The 19,166-nt window shown below is 37.0% G+C and overlaps 1 pseudogene; it reads left to right on the forward strand.

Moving 5' to 3' along the window:
• The first annotated feature begins 580 nt into the window (after positions 1-580).
• LOC121994842 lies at positions 581-13,249 on the forward strand (annotated as a pseudogene).
• The last annotated feature ends 5,917 nt before the right edge of the window (positions 13,250-19,166 follow it).

Raw genomic sequence — 19,166 nt, forward strand, 5'->3', positions numbered from 1 at the left:
TCAATAATTCTACATAATTATTCAATCAAACATGAGAATTAAGCTCAAATACATGCATTCACATAAGACCAAATAGATATAAGGCATGATTACATCATCTAGATAGGACATTGGCATATCCATGAGTGCTTACATCAATCCTCACCACAACTACTCGCTTAATCGTAGAACAAGGGATGTACTCTATGGCAAGAAGAAAGAGATGCAAAGACATAAGAATTACAAGCATTCAAAATCCAACAAGAGAGAGAAGGGAAGAGAAGCTTATCCAATGTCGTGAAATGATCTTCGAATCCAATCCCAAGCTTTCAAAGTCGATGACATGATGGATACAGCTTCAGATCATCTAACGGAGATCGGAGAAGATAGAGATCAACACCAAGATGGCACTCCCAAAGGAAGAACCTTCCTCCTCTTGAAAAGGGGAAGAGACCCCCTTTTATAGGGCAAGGCAAGGGCCTGGCATGGACCATGCCATGGTTGTGTGGCATCCACATGGCTGGTTCCTTCTTGGCCTTAGATAGAGTTACACGGCCATGTCCTGTTTACTCTTGGATGAGTGGAATGACCGTGTGGGATCATGCCATCATGTTCTGCTTGCTTGCTGGATGAATGGTACGACCATGTGGCACCACATGGTCGTGTTCTACTTGCTTACTGGATGAATGACATGACCATGTGGGATCACACAACCATGTCTTGCTCCTCCTCTGGTTGGGCCATGCGGCCATGTGGCTTCACACGGTCGTGGTCATCCTCCCTTCTTCTCCTTTGACACGACCGTGTGGGATCACACGACCAGTGTCATTTGCCTTCTTATGCTCTCTGGATCGTGAATGAATACCATTTTTACTCCAAAATGGCTCCTTCCAATAGAATAATACACAAAAAGTAGATCTCCAATAAAGAAGAGTAATTATGTTGAAAGTAAGATAAGAGGTGTAAAAATACATGAATCAAGCATAAGTAAAGTACGTGAATGTGCATCAAAACATGCATAAGAGTGTATATAATTTACGCATATCACTTTCTTCGAAGAGTCAACTAACATCACTACCTTTTGATCTTTCTTGATAGATTGCTCAACAGTCTTGAACATGTTAATCGGCTTTAATATTTTGTATTCAATATGATTCATTCGAAAGTTAATTGCAAAATGTGAATAACTATCAAACAAATTATGCATAATTAAGTTAATACTTAAGTCATGATCCATGGCAAAACTATGTAATCCCAGCCACTCAATGTACCCGTTAATCTTCAGTACATGTTGTACCATAGATGAATCCTCTTGCATCATGAGCGAAAGAGAAGCCTGGAGACATCGAACCATTCTAATCTTGTTTGTTCATCAAATAACTCACGAAGGTGATAAACAATCGCGTAAGCATCCATATGCTCATGTTGTTTCAGTAGTTCAGGTGACATTGAGTCTAGCATAATGCAACTAGGCAATTCATAATCAGCCAAGTATTTTTGATAGAGCAACTTTTAGTCATCTATTGCATCATCTGCAATAGGTTCAGGAAGATGTTCGTCAAGGACATAGGCATGTTTTTTATATTTGAGAACAATTCTCAAATTCTGAAACCAGTTTATGAAGTTAGGCCCAATCATCTTATTTGTGTCCAAAATCAAGTGTAAGTTTAAAGATGTCATGTCTTATCTATTTACATAGAAATACAAAGTTGAACAAATATGAGAGAGATGATTTTACAGTGTATTTGTAAACAATTTACATACATTTAAGAATTTCATTCATTTATCAAATTCAAGAGCCCTTACTTTGTATTTGGAGGATGGTAGGTTTTCTCCAAATGGATTGATATCAACCATAGATAAGAACAATTTTGGAGAGAGCCTAACAACCATTCTTAGCTACAATGGTATGTATCATTATATACCAATTATGTATTGCGTATACATAACTATTATATTATGCTATCAACTGATTAAATATTCGCATAAACATCATGTTGCTAACATATTAACACATATACATCATATCTATATCACCCAACTACACATCTATCCACATTGACTTTGGAGAGAGTTCAACAAATCAATGCTTCAAGTTAAGGCCAACCCATTAATCATGAGATCATATCTCAATGGTTCAAACATATCTAATTTCAAGTTGAGCTTGGAGAGAGTCCAACAACCCAAAGAAGTAATTGAACTCTGGTTATCGTCATATTAATAGAAGGTGTAGACTTTAATTATTTAGTAAAGAGTTTTTAGGTTTCATTATCTTTTCATGCAAATAATTAAATTATCTACAAGACAGCATCTAAATGACATGACATAATTAATGTAATTAATCATGGCAAATGACATGACATGATATAATTAATGTAACTAATCATAACTTAATTTATAATGTCATAAGTATCATAAATTTTAATTGTAAATAAGATATAATTAAGAACCTAATTTCCATAAATCATGATTTCTTAATTAAATTACACTACATCAAAACTACTAAAAGATAATACCACAAAGACAATGATTTTAAGTAAAATCATTGTGAATTTGGCAAAAGATAATAATTTTTGATAAAATCATTATCTTTGATGCAATAGTTACCCGAAAAGACAACGATTAACACTATCCATTGTCTTTGAGTAATTCTTTTTTTAACCAACAATGGATTTTACAACAGTTTTTAAAAACCATTATCTTTAAGTAATTTTTTTCTTTAGAATGGTTGGGACAACAGTTAATGAACCGTTGCCAATGAGAATATTTTCACAACGCTGGGAACAACGGTGAATAACCAAAAATGGTGAATAGCTGTTGTCATTGTGATAATAAGACAATAGTTTAAAACTATTGTCGATGAAATTATAAGAGTTGTATTTGTCTACCACAAAACTCATGCCAAAAATCGGGACACGTGTCCGACTTTCATTAGTAATAAAAAAAAATTAAATGAAAAATCTTAACCATACATCTAAAAGCAAACACAAGAAACCACAAGTCACCACACTTCTTCATTCCTCTTTGAGTCCCCTCTAGGTTTCCCTTCCGGTTGTCATCGAAGGCAAAGGTGAAGGCGAAGACAAGAAATGCCAACACGTAACTCCTCATCATCCTCCTTCTAGATCTTCATCCGTTACTCGTCCACCGACTATTTGTGTTTACTCTTTATCCTTCACCATCTTTAAATACCTCATGATTCGGAGGGTGAAAAATACATGATCGATCTACTTATTGTTCAATCGATTTGCTCGTTGCTGATCATAGAGCTACAATGTCCTCACTAGTGAGAGGAGCAAGAGGCTTTGGAGCCAGAGGGGAGCAGACGGCGATGCATTTGCTAGGGTGGATGACTGCTTGGTCGACCAGGAGGTCATCACAGTGCTTCTTCGGAGTTCCAAGTACCAAGGTAGGAGACGATCGATCCTTCATGAACTCGCCGCCTTTTCTTCTTTCTGTTGGGACTGAAAAGTAGCTAGAGGGGAGGGGGGGTGAATAGCTCGTCACGTGCTTCGTGGTTGGCGTTGCTTGTTTCTTCAAAGATGTATAGCAGAAATGTACAAGAAACAAAAATACAACGCTAACAAATGGATTTTACTTGGTATCCAGCTCACAAGAGGTGACTAATCCAAGGATCCACACACTGACGCACCCTCCACTATGAAACACACTCCTCTATGGTAACTACCGAAGGCGGAGAAGCCTTTACAAACTTTCAATACAAGAAGAAAGGAAAGGATATGAAATACAAGCAAAAACTTACAATAAACCCTAAACCTAACTTCTCTTCTTGCTTTTGATCCGCCTCTTGACTTGGAAGAACCTCCAAGAACCTTCAAGAATTGGCGATCTGAACTTGAGAGAGAGCTGTGGAGTCACTGGTGAAGATCGGAGATGAATCGTGTAAGCACTGCTGAAGGAAATGCTCGCCTGCAGCTAAATACGACGCCAACGGTCGGATCCCGATCGATTGGATTGCTCCCAATCGATCGGGGAGGCTTTGGATCGATCAACCGATCGATCCAAAGTGCCTCCGTGCTCTCTAGAATAGCCTGGATCGATCGGCTGATCGATTCAGGGCTTATCGCGCACAAACAGCAGCTCCCAATCGATACATTGATTGATTGGGACCTCTGGATCGATCCACGGATCGATCCAAAGGGGTTCTGTTCGTGGGGACTCACCCGATCGATCAGCTGATCGATTGGGCATGATCCAATCGATCGGCTGATTGATCCAGATCTGCTGGATCGATAAGCTGATCGATCCAGATTTGCTGGATCGATCAGCTGATCGATCCAGATCTACTGGATCAATCTGCTGATCAATCCAGATCTTGGTTTTTGCCCAAAAGCAAATCCAAAGCCCCCTAAACCAACATCCAGTCAACCATGACTTGTTGGTACATAAAACCTAGCATCCGGTCACCCTTGACCAGCTAGGACTCTCTCACCAAGTGTATGGTCAATCCCTTTGACCCATTTGGACTTTTCTCCTCTTGCCAAGTATCCGGTCAATGCCTTTGATCTACTTGGACTTTCACCAGATGTCTGGTCAACCTTGACCCATCTGGATTTCCCTGTGCCTGGCTTCACTCACCAGGACTTCCCTTCTGCCTAGCTTCACTCACTAGGACTTTCACCTGGCTTCACTCACCAGGATTTCTCTTCTGCCTAGCTTCACTCACTAGGTCTTCTCATATGCCTGGCTTCACTCACCAGGACTTTCACCTAGCTTCACTCACTAGGGTTTCCTTCCGCCTGGCTTCACTCACCAGGACTTTCACCTAGCTTCACTCACTAGGATTTTCAGTCAAGTATCCAGTCAACCTTGACCTACTTGACTCTCCTTCACAATCTCCCCATATGAACAATTGCACCTGCAATGTTCATGTGTTGTCTACAAGTATTGTCAAACATCGAAACCAAATCATCAAGACTTGAGCTTGACTCACTTCAAGCCCAGTCAAACAGGTCAACCTTGACCTAGGGAATATTGCACCAACAATCTCCCCCTTTTTGATGTTTGACAATACCACATGTTAAGTTAGGAAATTAGGCTAATCCTATAGCCTCAACTCCCTTCATGCCAATATCTGAATGATGGTTCCCTCCATTCTTCTCCTTTTCTAGAGGACAAACTCCCCCTTTAGGTACTGAAGGCCTAACTTAACCATGCATTCTCCCCCTATTGGCACACATCATAAACATGCCCCCATCTTTGGGCACACATCAACCACAACCTCTCCCCCTGAAGAGTTTCTTATCATTGTTTACAACTTCACTCGTTGTGATCAATATGATAATAAAGATCTCATACCCTTCATTATCATCAATGCTCACCCTTGAGCATTAACCACTTGAATAACCTAAATGAAGGTCCCATACCCTTCATTTTTATCAAATGCTCATCCATGAGCAAATTCCACTTAAACAATGAGGATATCCACTCCCCATTAATTTCAATGCCCAACCTCGAGCATTTTCTCTAAAAGTTAACCACCTCCCAAGGTGTATGAAAAATAATTTTCATGTCCTTAAAGAGTAACTCCCCCTAAAGACATGGTTGTACGTTCTGTCATTGCACCAACAATGACTTGGAATCACTAAACCTTTAGGAAACCCAAATTTAGAAGTTTTGAGGTTCAAACATTCAATATTGAAACCAAACCTCAACCTAAACTTCAATTTAGTCTTCCCCAAGCAATCCATCTTTGTTTTCAACATGAGAACACCCTTTTTATGTATACAAATGTATTTTGATGGGTTTGGAATGGTTACCTCGACTAAACCTGGTTTGGAATGCTGAAATCAGGCTTTCCCAGCCAAAATCAGCTTCCTCAATTGATTGGAGTTGGGTCCCAATCGATTGAACTGCTTTGAATCGATCCACTGATCGATTCAGCCAGTCTGGATCGATCGACTGATCGATCCAGCGAGCTTCTGCTCTCGAGAATAGCCTTCTCAATCAATCGGCCGATCGATTGAGACACTCCAATCGATCGGGTGATCGATTGGAGTTCTGATAGTTGCTGAAATTCCATTTCCGTCAACTTCAGAAACCCCTAGAAAAATCTAAAAAAATCCAAAAATTGTGAAAATTTGTGTAGACATTATTTAGGGCATATATTATCATGGAAAAATAATTTTATAAGAAAATACTTCATATTTTCCAAGATTGACATAAACTAGAGAACTTGCAAAAACTTTTGTGTTTTCTTTTAGTTTGTGCTCAACTATTCAATGATGATTACTATCAAAAGATAATCTTCATCAAGGTTCACCAAAAGCATTTTAAAATGATTTTCAAAACCAATATCCCAGCATGTTCCTTGGGCTTAATGCACATGACTTGTACATTAGCTTTCCCAATGATGGGAAAACACATACCTATGTGTTTTGATGAACTTAGAACTCAAAAGAATGCACTAAATCAACATCTTGAGTTTTGTTCATCATCCTAACATCTCACTTGTATCTAATGTGCACTAAACCACATACAAGTAACCTTATGAGTCTTTGTGAGATGTAAAGTTTGGTTTTGCCATAATCTAGGGATCATGCATATCTATTTAGGCATTTTGAATACTAAACATCCATCAAGGATGTTACTTGTTGATTAATACCCTTAGTCCTTAATAAACAAGGAATTCAAATGATGCATGATGATATTATGGCATACATCAAAAAGAAATAATTTTCAAAAGAAAATTTCTTATAACTATATGAAGTATGGATGACATGACATGGTATTTTTGTGTTTTTCATAATAAGGCATAAGTGCAAACACAAATAAATATATATGATGTCATGGCATTTGATGGGCAAACAAAGCATGGCAAGTTAGCATAGATAAAATACCTAGATTACCTACCTAAGTATTCTTAACCTCATAACTAATTTTAAATCTAACCTAGATTGCCCAAAGTGCTTCAAGACAATGCCAAAGTCTAAATTGGCATTTCTAATTCTCTTGATTAATTTATGCCAATTGAAATTAATCATATTCCTCCAGTGTTGGCATATTTCATTTTTCCACAAGAGTAGCACTTTAAATTAAGTCCCGGATTGCCTTTAATCTCTTAAGAACATACCAAACTCCCAACTTGGTAGTTCTTATGATTTTCCTAAATTGTGTCAATTAAGATTAAAATCACTATTTCCAAAATTTGGCACATTTTACTCTTCCAAGGAGTAAATGATATATCTATTTCATTTTCAAAGGTTAATAATAACCTTGAAAATGCTCCTTGAGTGTTAACTTCAACATGATTAAGTTAACTACCCTTTCACTTAGAGTTGACACTCTCTAACCCATCTATGGGGTAGAGAAGATGCTCCTAGGAACCCAAAACCTATTGGTGCTCTTTGGATGCTCTAGGTACTCACTAGGGATAACCTCCCTAGATACCTTCCTAGTGACCTTGTTTGGCTTCTTCGAAGCTTTTGTCACATTTTCTAGGTCAACCCTAGGAATTGCTTCCCTTGTGACCTTCTTTATGACTTTCTTGGACTTCTTAGAAGTCTTAGTCACATTTGTTGCAAAAATACTCTTAGGGATGACCTCCCTAGTATTCTTTACTTGACCACTAGACCTAGGGTTTGTTCCATAACTATATTGAACTCTATGATAAGTAGGTATATCCTTTTTGATTTTAGGTTTGTATCCCAAACCTCTATGACCCTTGGATGACTCTTGTTGTCCTAAACCTAGATTTTGACTCTTGGATCCTTGTGTCATATTTGTTATTTTTCGAAGAGTCCTCTCTAATTTGTCAAGTCTTGACCTCAAGACTTGATTTTCCTTCCATAATTCTTCACCCTTAGGTTTTTCACTAAAACCTTGATTTTTCTTCTTCTTAGGCAAATACCAAGAATCCTTAGGGTTCTTGCCTAAATTCCTATCTACCTTTCTAGGCCTAGGTTGAGAGGTTTTAGCATGATAAGCTACATGATTTTCCTTAATCTTATCATGCCTTCTATTTTCATGGTAAATATCATTAAAATGATATAGATTAGAACTATCATGCTTTTTACCATTATTAAAGGGGGTAGGTTCAATGAACGATACCTTCCTTTTTACCTTGGAGGCTCCCCCTTGAATTGTGCTTCCTCCTTGAGCTTTGATCACCTTCTTCCCCTTAGGGCATTGACTTCGGTAATGCCCCTTTTGATTGCAAGAGAAGCACACAATGTGCTCCTTGCTTTTCTTTGTTCTAGGAGTGGTCTCCTTAGGCTTCTCCTTACCCTTTTGTGCCACTTGGCCCTTCTTCTTGACCAATTTAGGGCATTTGCTCTTGTAATGCCCATGCTCCCTACATTCAAAACATATGATATGATTTTTATTATTAAATGAACTATTTATACCTTCTTGTGTAGGGGTGGCTTCTTCTCCTTTGGATCCGGATGCGGAGGCTTTCTCTTGATCCGATGATGATTCTCCTCCAATAGATATGTCTTGATTTGTGGAGGTGGAAGCTTCTTCATCCTCTTCTCTTCTTGACCCGGATGTGGAGACTTCTCCTTCTACTTGATTCGGTGTCACCAAAAGTTGCTCCCCCTCAATCCTAGAGGTGGAGATTTCTTCATCTTCATCTTGTACATGGAACAAGGAGTATGCTCCCTCCTTGCCCTCTTCATTGCATCCCTTTGAAAATGAAGCTTCTTCTTGGACTTCTTCTTCGGAAGTTGAGAATCTCTCAACTTCAGAATCCTCCTCTTGGTCTTGATCCAATGAGTCGCTCTCTTTGGATTCCTCTTGATTTGGTACAGTGGAGGGGATCTCATGGATTGATGCCAATTTGCTCCAAAGCTCCTTGACATCCTTGAACTCTCCAATTTTTCCAAGAATGTGGCTAGGCAATAAATTGACCAAAAGCTTGGTCACTTTATCATTAGCCTCACATCTTTGGATTTGCTCTTGGCTCCAATTGCTTTTCTTCAGGACTTTGCCCTTTGAATTTCTTGGAGCCTCGAAGCCTTCCATTAGAGCAAACCATTGCTCTGTCTCCACCATTAAGAAGTTTTCGATCCTTGATTTCCAAAGATCGAAGCTGGTAGATGTGTACGGTGGAGCCACCCTTGTGTCAAATCCAAGTCCATCTTGGAATTGCATCTTGAAGTTGAGCTTCTTGAATTCTTTGACTTTGATGAATTTGCTCCAACTTCTTCACCCTCTAGCTTTGCTTGTTTTGTTTGCCCCTTCCGGCGATGATTCCGGTGAAGAGCGGGCTCGCTTTGATACTACTTGTTGAGACCGAAAAGTAGCTAGAGGGGGGGGGGGGTGAATAGCTCGTTGCGTGCTTCGTGGTTGTCGTTGCTTGTTTCTTCAAAGATGTGCAGCGAAAATGTACAAGAAACAAAAATACAACGCTAACAAATGGATTTTACTTGGTATCCACCTCACAAGAGGTGACTAATCCAAGGATCCACACACTCACGTGTTAGCTAGAGCCAATCATTTGATGATTGTATTTTGGACTTATTGTATCATAATCTATATATAAATAAAGACATTTGGATTTTGGTTATTATACTTACTTGTATTGGTGCCAAATAAACTAAGTATAATAATGTCCTTGAGTAGATGGTTCTCACCTATATCAATCGGTTAGTTGAACCGATAGTGAGATGATATACGGAACACTGCTCTAAATCATTCCTAGTCGAGTATTAACATTCAGGGACAATGTTAATGCAATAAGACTAGCATGTAGGTCAACTCGATGACTTGATCTCACAAGTCATGGATATGGAGATATAAAGTTGACACATGGGTATGCATTGGAGAATGTATACTGAATGACCCGCCATGAGAAAGTATCATGGATCGTTATATCAGTGTCATATACTTTCTCATGTGGCTATTAGTATGACTATTAGTCCTTAGACCTGAAGTCACCATGGTTCCCTACATAAGGAGTTATGTACTTTGGTTTCGTCAAACGTCACCCGTAACTGGGTGGACTATAAAGGCGATTACTGGGTATATAACGAATTATGTAGAGGGATGTGAGTGATGTAGATGGGATCTATCCCTCCCATATGACGGGAGCGACATCGGTATTCTTGATAGAGTGAGACCACTAAGTGCATGGCCATACCCAAATGAGTCAACATTAGATGTTGAGCTCATTTGATCGAGTGAGTCTACTTGGAGTTCAAGATTTAGATTGATTAGAGGATGACACGGTCTATGCCTCATATTGATCAATCTAGATGTCTAAGATAGAAGGACAATGTCACATATTGTGAGGAGTCACAATTAGTAGTCACAAGGTGATGTTGGATCTCAACATTCTTGTAACTTGGGTAGCAATGATGTATTGCTAGATGCCGCTCATTGCTTATGTTTCTAAAGGAGTTTAGAAACATTGCCAATGTTACAAGAACCTATTGGGTCACACACAAAGAACAAGTGGATGGAGATTAAGTTCATATGATGAACCAATTGGATTAGGTTCATATGATGCACCAAAGATTGGATTCAAATTAGACTTATTGAGTTATACTCAATTAGATTCAATTGTTGAATGAGTCTAATTTAAATTTGATTCATTGAGTCAATTTATATTAATGAATTGAGATTCATTAAATTGAAATTGACTTGAATCAAAGGTTGGATTTAACTCAACAAGGAAGAAATTGGTCAATTTTGACTTGACCAAATGGAAGTTGAAACATCAAGTTTGACTTGATGCATTGCCACATCATGTAGGTTGACTCATCCTACATGGTATGACACATCCTTGCCACATCATCACCACCTCATAATGGTGTGCCACCTCATGGAGGTTACACACCCATTCCTTTTAATGTGGCCGGCCACATTAAATGAGGGGGTTACATTTGTGTGGCCGGCCACACACTTGATGGTGGGTGAATGCAATTGATTTACATTCATTCTAACTTCTTCTTCCATGGATTCTTGCTTCTCCTTGCTATTGCCGTGACTTCCATGGTGAGGAGAGGGTGTATGAGTTGTGTTCCAAGAGATTAAAGGAAAGTGAAGAGCACAAAGGATGATACTACTAGTGAGTGTATAAGATTTCCTTTTGTATCTTCTTCTTTTCTTCCTTTCCAATCCCATCCGAGAGCTCTAGAAAGTGCTAGCACACTTGGGGCTCTCTTCTCCATCCTTTGAGTGTGAGAGACACTCCTTGTTCGTGTGGTATCATTAGAGGAGTGTCTACGTTGACACTCTCGAGATCTGGCGTACCTTTGGACGAGCGGGATTTGCGAGGGCACGCTTCAAGGGTAAAATTCTTAACATGTAGATCTAGGAGTAGATCTAAAGTTTTTGAAACTCGTACTTGTATTTCATTCGGTTTTTCCTTGCACGGATCTACGGCTTTGGGTGATTCGGGGTTTCCGCGACGCGAAAAGCGGTTTTCGCGGCCCGAAAAACCCAACATCACGCACCCTCCACTATGAAACACATTCCTCTACGGTAACTACCGAAGGCGGAGAAGCCTTTACAAACTCTCAATACAAGAAGAAAGGAAAGGATATGAAATACAAGCAAAAACTTACAATAAACCCTAAACCTAACTTCTCTTCTTGCTTTTGATCCGCCTCTTGACTTGGAAGAACCTTCAAGAACTGGCGATCTGAACTTGAGAGAGAGCTGTGGAGTCGCTGGTGAAGATCGGAGATGAATCGTGTAAGCACTGCTGAAGGAAACGCTCGCCTGCAGCTAAATACGACGCCAACGGTCGGATCCCGATCGATTGGATTGCTCCCAATCGATCGGGGAGGCTTTGGATCGATCAACCGATCGATCCAGAGTGCCTCTGTGCTCTCTGGAATAGCTTGGATCGATCGGTTGATCGATCCAGGGCTTATCGCGCACAAACAGCAGCTCCCAATCGATACACTAATCGATTGGGACCTCTGGATTGATCCACGGATCGATCCAAAGGGGTTCTGTTCGTGGGGACTCACCCGATCGATCAGCTGATCGATTGGGCATGATCCAATCAATCGGCTGATCGATCCAGATCTGCTGGATCAATCGGCTGATCAATCCAGATCTTGATTTTTGCCCAAAAGCAAATCCAAAGCCACCTAAACCAACATCCAGTCAACCATGACTTGTTGGTACATAAAACCTAGCATCCGGTCACCCTTGACCAGCTAGGACTCTCTCACCAAGTATCTGGTCAATCCCTTTGACCCACTTGGACTTTTCTCCTCTTGCCAAGTATCCGGTCAATGCCTTTGACCTACTTGGACTTTCACCAGATGTCTGGTCAACCTTGACCCATCTGAATTTCCCTGTGCTTGGCTTCACTCACCAGGACTTCCCTTCTGCCTAGCTTCATTCACTAGGACTTTCACCTGGCTTCACTTATCAGGATTTCCCTTCTGCCTAGCTTCACTCACTAGGTCTTCTCATCCGTCTGGCTTCACTCACCAGGACTTTCACCTAGCTTCACTCACTAGGGTTTCCTTCTGCCTGACTTCACTCACCACGACTTTCACCTAACTTCACTCACTAGGATTTTCAGTCAAGTATCCAGTCAACCTTGACCTACTTGACTCTCCTTCACAATCTCCCAACATGAACAATTGCAACTGCAATGTTCATGTGTTGTCTACAAGTATTGTCAAACATCGAAACCAAATCATCAAGACTCAAGCTTGACTCACTTCAAACCCAGTCAAACAGGTCAACCTTGACCTAGGGAATATTGCACCAACACTTTCCTCTTGTCTAATTAGGGTTTTCCCCCTTTTCTTCAGCTGCTCGATTACAGTCACGGCTGTGGATAGTGGGAAGAAAGCGCTGGAGCTATTAGGAATGGTGAGTCGATCTATTTTGATGTCCTTTTCCCTTCGATTCATTGATCTATAGATGGGATTGTGATTGGAAAAATTGGAGATTTTCTCTCTTCTTGTTCTAGCAGGAACCAAACATGAACATGATCAATACTTATTACTGGATGCCAAAAATGATAGGATACAAGATACTCAAGAGAATCAAGGTGAGAACAAACCTTTTCTTGCGATTCTGAATTTTGAACCCTAAAAAAGCTTAATACTATGACAGGAATCCTCTAAGGTGAGGGAATCTCGTGATCATAATGTCATCTAAAAATGTTCCTAATTGAATCAACAAGTATCTAAAAAAATAAATTATTTCAATAAAAATGATCATCTTTTTCCTGATTCGATGATGTTCCTGTAGATGTTTAGAAGGAGCAGAAGATTTCTTACTAAAGCCTGTGAGGCCATCTGATGTATCTTGTTTGTCTAGCTGGATCAGATAGCAACTGGAGAAGGCAGAGGAGGATGAAAGATGAGTCTCCTGTCCACACAATTTTCTTCAGCTTTGCCCTCGTCTAGAAATGAATTCATTTCATGAGCAAGGAACTGTGATCATGGAGATCCTCATTATCTTCCACGGATCTCACCTTGTGCTTTTAGATTTATATTCTAATTGAGCGTACTTCTTTGCCTATGAAAGTATAGGTTAATTTTTGGATTTGTTTTGGTAGGATTTCATTTGATTGTTTGTTGGTTTTACAAAAATCATTAATTTGATTTAGTTTCTGGATTTTACACCCAATCCCCTTGTGCTGATATGTGTAATTAAAGTGAAGCAGTTGTATTTCTATGACTCTCATTGTCTGCATTTGTATTTATAAGCAATCAATTGTTTGTTTTTGATGTTCCATAGATTTTTGTCTCATTTCTTGTTTTCACTATTTTTTGACTGCATTTAGATTGCCATTAGGTATTATTGTGAAGCAAGATTTTAGAATGTTACCATCTTATCACTTCTAATATCTTCTCCTTTCATTCTTCCATCTATTTTTTTTGTAGGAATTTTTTGATTTCCTTGATGGATTAGTATGATTCTATGAATGACTCATTAGAACCTAGGCATGGACTTCTAAGAGATTGAGTTGAAACAGAACGATTGTAATCATTATGAAGTTGTTCCAATTCAAGGTTCATTATCATTTGAAAAGAGCTTCTATGTTGTATTGCATGCATGCCAGTTATTGGCACAAAGCAATAATGGAATTATTTTGGTTGGGGTGGCTGGACAAACCTTAACATCATCAATATCTTTGTGCTAGTGCTTGGATGCTTATGAATGGACTGCCATACAACATCAACAGTACCAATCTTGTAATCATTCATCTTCTACTAAATAGTGACTTGCTCGGCCCTTATTTTTGTATTTCAAACTAAGTTATTGTGATTCCAGGGTCATGTTTTAAGAGAATTGTCACATGAGGAAGTGACATCTAATATATATAATGGTGGATGTCCTCCTTCATCAAATTCAAATCGAGCTGCAAGGTGGACTTCCAACTTAGGTTTCCCCCCGCTTTTAGAAATATATAGATACAATCATTGCATCTTTTTTTTAATATGTGGAGTGCATGATTATTTGTTTGGATATGTGTGATGCAGGATCTATTATCAAAAGCAATTTCAAATTTTTGCATTTTTATTTGGACGCTTGAGCTACTTCCATTGGATATTATAGTTCTTGCTCTTATTGATCAGGATGATGACCCTTATGCCCTGCGGATTGTGGTATGCTTTGTCTAACACTTTATTGATATTTTTCGTTGGAGTATGCTTATAATACATACTAATGAAGAAAATTCATAATAAACTAGTTAAGTACGAGAGTGTGACAACTTTAGTTTATCTCACATTAATGGTATTCGACTCCTTGGAGTAACATGGTTCTCTATATTTTTAATTTTGACCTTGCTTGCTATTTTATTATATTTGCATTTAATCCATGTTAGGACTCAGTAAGACTAATTTCAATCAGCATTTAGGTTCTTGTTAAAACAGAATGTGAAACATGATATTTAACTTTTATGTTAAAGATAGAAAAGGTGAGTATTAAGTTATGAGAGTAACAAACAAGTTATTCCATCTGATCTTGTTTGTGTTCATAACAACTTTTTTTGGCACAAAGTTCAAAATTGGTCTTTAATCGAATCAAATTAATACCCAACCATTAGAAACAGATTGTAAAGGTAGTCAATGTTAATCATTTGTCATATGAAAGAGAATAAAACAAACAACTCGTGCAAAAACTAAAATGATGTCTTTGCTAAACAATGCTTTATATGATTCCCCCTCAAAAGTGGCAACAAAACATTCTATTGAGAAATTATACATTTTTAAGATAAAAGGAAACAATCATTACGCAAAGTGATTATCCTAAATGTAAACTTCAAAATAAATGAAGCATATGAGGTGACATGAAAAAACTCCAACCAAATACTAAAATATCATAGATTCACCAATGACTTCAGCTAATAAATTATCAAGCATATACTCATAATTCTCATAAATTATTAGTATTGTAGGAATTAAAATTGGTCAACATTTCTTTTTGTTATATTGAACATTATCAATTGTATTTTCTTGAATTTTTTTAATGGGATGAATTTTAATCATAGATAGGTCCTCTTGACAAACCTGAACTTCAACAACGGATTAGAATGTGCTGCACCAAGTTGTTCTCCTAAACATTGGGCTCACAATCAACTTTCAAAAAGAGTTGAACTATAAAAATCTCTTGGCAACCATCTCTCATGGAAGGATCGGTGAGGCTTATTGTAGATGATTTCTATTGTCATTCTATTTGTATATCAATGATTGATACTTCAATATACGCCTGATATGTTAATATTTGCCTTAAACTGTTTGTGCATATCCAAATTTTTCATGAAGTTGCTATGCTTATCCTATCAACTGCTTCCTTGGAGTAGTCCTTCTAGACTTATAATAAAAGTAGAGAGAAATATATAACTACTAGCATGCGTGATACAATGTGTAGCTTATTCAATTAGGTAATCATAAATAGTATTTATCTCAAGGTTTCTAGCTAACTATCTGTACCTTTGTAAATAATGATGATGTAGAGGACCTAGATATTTTATCTGATAACCGTTTCTAGAATATAATACACTAATTAAAATATTGAACTTTAGTTGTAGTTTGATTAGTATAAAAACAATGCACTTGTCCAAGTGCTTAAGCTCTGAAACAATGCTAGTTTAGCTCAATAACCTAAATCAAGCACTGGGGAGTTTAAACCTAGTATCACCTAAGCGACTCTCATATGAACCACTAGGACTTATCTTGGCCCTTAGATATTGACAAAGATGATAAAACTTACTAACATAGAACTACCTACGCTAGTGACACTAATGTCACTTGGATGACTATCAAACATGCAACAACATAGCTAAATAACTAATTATTACAATTCTCATACTAATGTTAAAAGTATATAATTAGTTCAAGAAATTATAAATGTGGGCATCATTCTATATCTTTGTGGTGGTGTTAAAGAGCGGTTTTTATGGTGTTGTAAAACACAAAAGACAATAATTTTACACTATCCGTTGTCTTTGTTTCAAAACTTGTATTATGTGTCACTTCCTCATAGACAGATAGTACATGATTGACTCCAAAAGTAGTGCATTTCTTTCATTGGATCTTAATGATAGTGTTCAACGTAAATACTTGCATCTTAAAATAAATTGCCATGATATGAATATTATTTTTGAATACGTTCAACCTATGGAACTTGAGAAAAAGTCTTGTCAAAAGGTGCATACATGCTGCTTGATGCTAGGTCAGCCAAATAGAGTAGGTCTGATTGATTGTATTTGTTTCCTTGATTTTTATGAATCTTTTATGCAATATTTTTAGTAGAGACCTCTAGATCAACTTAAATAGAATTTATTTTTGGACAAGTTTAAACAAAATAAATCTTTTTGGAACTGAGCATCCAATAGATGTCGTCTCCTTATGAACAGAAATCTTATTGCAGAGAAAAAGAGTAGAATTATTAAAAAATATTGATCTTGGGGAGATTTAGAAAAAGAAATTTTATTGTGAATATTTCTATGTCTGAAGTAAAATATCCTGGAGGGAAGAAAAAACATATTTTTCCATCACTTTGTAGTGAAAAAGAGGATAAATCAGAATGTTCCATGCTTGAAGTGTAAGAGTACTTTGCGACAGATAATGCAACTATACCTTTTTTAGATCCTAGATTCACCTGTAAACTCTTGAATTTTTTTTTTCCACCTTATATTCTTGCTGTCAATTAGATGAGGAGAACTTACTAATGCCTTCAGAAGCAACTAAAGTTTGGCTACTTTATGTAGTCTATTTTGCATATCACATTTACTAAAAGAAATGAAGGTTGACAAACTTGTATTGTTTATTATTCTCAACCACAATGTTGACAAGCTGGCATCTACTGGTTACCTTCTATTCTCTTCATGCTGCATTGTGGATGAAGCTTTTTGAGCACAAACCTTTTGACCAAAAAGTGGTAATAGGTTTCGGGATACTGAATGGAATCTGAATTGGACTATTAAATTTAAGTAAGTCTAGTTTTAAACTTTGTAGGTTTTTATCAGTTATAATGGAATCTTAATTTTCCCGCTTATATGCATATTAAAGATATTATACTATGTCTGAATGCATGCTAAAAATTAATTACTATCAATGTAATTATTTTTATTTTAATATTTTTGGACCTAATTATCTTAGCAGTCAATAAGGTACAATAACTTTTCAGTAAATTTTATGCTTATGTTATTAGCTCTAATTTAAGTATATGCATCTTCTAAAAGCTCTATTACTTCATTATTTAGTCATGTATTTATACTTATGAAGGAAATCTAAACTTTCTTTGTAGTATCAACTATGGTTTTAGATTGGCGACCTTGTAGTCCTTGATATATTTGCAAAAATAGTTGGACAAAATGAGTATGAAGGTGAAAAAATTCCATCTACTAAGAGAAAAGGTTTGTTATATGCTATTAACATTCTCAAATTTTTATTATACTCATCTTATGCTTAATTATGCTTTTCTATTTTGTTGTCTAACACAACTTATCATTTATTCTGAAGGATTCTATTTGGATACAAAAGGAAGCCATAATCTCCTTGCTGGGTTTCTTGATTCAATAATGAGGTTCCAACAAGGCTAAATGTGGACATTTCCACTTCAATTTCTAGAAAAATGGGATCAGGACAATCCTAGAGGTGTCCATGCTCAATTTACTATGAGTTCATGATTTTAAAGTATAAAAAGTAACATAGTTTTATAATTCAAACATCCGTTTATCTGCTTTCTAATTGGCCTCAGTCTATAAAGAAATTTTGAGGCATATAGACAAATGAAATAAATACTCTGTTCTATTACTATGTCTCCTTCCTTTCCTAATTTCCATTTCAAATGAAAGTTCCTTAACTAACTTTTCATACCTTGGTTCTCTTTTAAAAAATAAAAAATCATTTAGTTAGATTTAAGTTAGCCAATTATACATCTATTTTTAGGATCCAAAACTAAGTAACTTATTGTTTGTTCTAAAAGGATCGCTGCTTCCTTTTTACTAAGAATATTAGTATATATTATTCATGATGTCAGTGTATGCAATTAAAAAAACAAATCAAGGGATATAAATAAAAAATATTTGTGTAATTAGCAGTCACTCTTCAAACTTTTGTATATACTACTGATATTCAGTTTTATATTCAAACTTTTGTAAAATTCTTCTTCATCAACTATAATAATTATATTTATAAATTATAACTATTTAATTTTTAGGTTGAATGCAAAGAGCTCTTCTATAGAATTTTGCTAGAACTTGATGACTCTCTTACTGAAAATCTTCTTCCAGGATGTAGTTCTCTGAACTAGGTTCCTCTATTTACTTTACTTCTATCTAAAGAATAATATGAGTAGTTTTGTTCATACGAATTTATTGGTTGCATAACTATCTCTTTGTATATGATGCAACTTTCATATTGAGAAACATCTAGATTTTCATTCTTTTGTGTTTATTTTCCTCATAGGTACAAGAAGCAATACTGCAAAGATGCAAACTGTAGGTGCAGCGGAGGCTGGCAAGAAGGGGGTGAATTACTGAAAACAAAAATAAATTATACCCTCCTCGTGCTTTCAACTCAATTAGTGCAATAGTAAATACAGCAGTAAAGTAATAAAGCAGTAAACAGAAAAGAAACAAGAATTTAACCTGGTTAAACCAAGGAGGTTGTTAATCCAGGGCAATGAGAAGCGCACTAAAAAGAATCTCCTTTACTGAAGGCGGAGAAGCCTTTTATACTTTGGAAGCTTAGAACTATTGCTAGGAATCACTACACAATTGATTGCTTGAG

The sequence above is a fragment of the Zingiber officinale genome, chromosome 6A (assembly GCF_018446385.1).
Source record: "Zingiber officinale cultivar Zhangliang chromosome 6A, Zo_v1.1, whole genome shotgun sequence".
Lineage (NCBI taxonomy): Eukaryota > Viridiplantae > Streptophyta > Magnoliopsida > Zingiberales > Zingiberaceae > Zingiber > Zingiber officinale.